Source organism: Styela clava, chromosome 13, assembly GCF_964204865.1.
Source record: "Styela clava chromosome 13, kaStyClav1.hap1.2, whole genome shotgun sequence".
NCBI classification, from domain to species: Eukaryota; Metazoa; Chordata; class Ascidiacea; order Stolidobranchia; family Styelidae; genus Styela; species Styela clava.
The window spans coordinates 16,285,001-16,287,500 of NC_135262.1; the positions used below are offsets into that span (position 1 = coordinate 16,285,001).

Below are 2,500 nucleotides of genomic sequence, written 5' to 3' on the forward strand. Positions count from 1 at the left end.
TCACGAATGAGGTTCAACGGGTTACCCGGACCTTTCGGCCTAGGTTAGACACTCGCTGCTTCACTCAGTGTAGCGCGCGTGCGGCCCCGGACATCTAAGGGCATCACAGACCTGTTATTGCTCAATCTCGTGTGGCTAAACGCCACTAGTCCCTCTAAGAAGTTAGACGCCGGCCGAGAAGGTCGCGTAACTATTTAGCATGCCAGAGTCTCGTTCGTTATCGGAATTAACCAGACAAATCGCTCCACCAACTAAGAACGGCCATGCACCACCACCCACAGAATCAAGAAAGAGCTCTCAATCTGTCAATCCTACCTGTGTCCGGGCCGGGTGAGTTTCCCCGTGTTGAGTCAAATTAAGCCGCAGGCTCCACTCCTGGTGGTGCCCTTCCGTCAATTCCTTTAAGTTTCAGCTTTGCAACCATACTTCCCCCGGAACCCAAAGACTTTGGTTTCCCGGAAGCTGCCGGAAAGGTCGTCATGGTAACGCCTCCCGATCGCTAGTTGGCATCGTTTATAGTCAGAACTAGGACGGTATCTGATCGTCTTCGAACCTCTGACTTTCGCTCTTGATTAAAGAAAACATTCTTGGCGAATGCTTTCGCAGTAGTTCGTCTTCCGCCGATCCAAGAATTTCACCTCTAACGGCAGAGTACGGACGCCCCCGTCTGTCCCTCTTAATCATTACCTCGTGCTCCGAAAACCAACAAAATAGAACCGAGGTCCTATTCCATTATTCCATGCAACACTATGCAGGCGAACAGCCTGCTTTGAACACTCTAATTTTTTCAAAGTAAACTTATCGGCCACCGCCGACACTCAGTCAAGAGCACCGACGGAGAACCGAAGGTGAGGCGAACGCAACCAGTGACACGCCTTGCGACGGACCGGCGGCGCTCGCCCAAAATCCAACTACGAGCTTTTCAACCGCAACAACTTTAGCATACACTGTTGGAGCTGGAATTACCGCGGCTGCTGGCACCAGACTTGCCCTCCAATGGATACTCGTTAAGAGTTTTAGGATGTACTCATTCCAATTACAGGGCCTCGTTAGAGTCCTGTATTGTTATTTTTCGTCACTACCTCCCCGTGTCGGGAATGGGTAATTTGCGCGCCTGCTGCCTTCCTTGGATGTGGTAGCCGTTTCTCAGGCTCCCTCTCCGGAATCGAACCCTGATTCCCCGTTACCCGTTATCACAAAGGTAGGCACGTAGCGTACCTTCGACAGTTGATAGGGCAGACACTTGAATGATACGTCGTCGGTGCAGAGACCGTACGATCCGCGTGGTTATCCAGAGTCATCAAACGTCACAGGACGAACCCGGTCGGTTTTGATCTGATAAAAGCGCGCCTCCCGAAGTCGGCGCTTAATGCATGTATTAGCTCTAGAATTACCACAGTTATCCACTTCGCTTACGAGACCAAATAAACCAAGACTGATTTAATGAGCCATTCGCAGTTTCGCTTTACGAGAACTCGTACTTGCACCTGCATGGCTTAATCTTTGAGACAAGCATATCACTACTGGCAGGATCAACCAGATAGCTGCGACAGCTGCGCTCGGCCCTTGCTGGGCCGCCCGGCGCGTGCTCGTCGCATTCGTTTAAGACCGAGGCGATCGCCTGCGGCCGTACTCAGCTTCGACAGTCGCTGGCCGCGACGTCCACGCTCTCGCCGGCAGTGCCAGGCGGAGCGATTTGCGTTTTTTCTTTGCTCGCCCTCTCTCGGGCTCGATCCATTCAGTTTCGCACAAACAAGAGCTCTGCCGGCCGCCTGCAGCGGTGCCTAAAACCCGGGCATAACAATGCGACCGTTCTGCTAGGCCGACAAGCGCTCAAGCCAGACGCTCGATCGAACGCCCCCTACATATTAGTCGAGACAACGGCTCGCTCATTAGCATCGCGTTTGTACTTTAACTTTTTTTGGCTCGGCTTCTTTCGACGCCGATGCCGGCGACGCAGCACTCTCTCGCCCGCCAGCCACCGAGAAAAGGGTGCGCTCCGACCGGCCCCGCACCGCTCTTTCTTGGCTCATTCGAAATTACTGTCTTTCGCTCTGACATGCCTTACCTAGGGTTAGGTTAGTATGCTTGCACGTTTGTACTTTAACTTTTTTCGGCTCGGCTTCTTTCGACGCCGATGCCGGCGACGCAGCACTCTCTCGCCCGCCAGCCACCGAGAAAAGGGTGCGCTCCGACCGGCCCCGCACCGCTCTTTCTTGGCTCATTCGAAATTACTGTCTTTCGCTCTGACATGCCTTACCTAGGGTTAGGTTAGTATGCTTGCACGTTTGTACTTTAACTTTTTTCGGCTCGGCTTCTTTCGACGCCGATGCCGGCGACGCAGCACTCTCTCGCCCGCCAGCCACCGAGAAAAGGGTGCGCTCCGACCGGCCCCGCACCGCTCTTTCTTGGCTCATTCGAAATTACTGTCATTCGCTCTGACATGCCTTACCTAGGGTTAGGTTAGTATGCTTGCACGTTTGTACTTTAACTTTTTTCG

General features: G+C 53.3%; 1 non-coding gene across 1 annotated transcript in view; it reads right to left on the minus strand.

The window, feature by feature from the left end:
• Positions 1-1,543, minus strand: part of LOC144431618 (small subunit ribosomal RNA) — a 1,810-nt gene extending 267 nt beyond the window's left edge. Inside the window, exon 1 of the ribosomal RNA XR_013480180.1 lies at positions 1-1,543. This exon is cut by the window's left edge and continues 267 nt beyond it. This is a non-coding gene — a ribosomal RNA (small subunit ribosomal RNA).
• Positions 1,544-2,500: the final 957 nt, after the last annotated feature.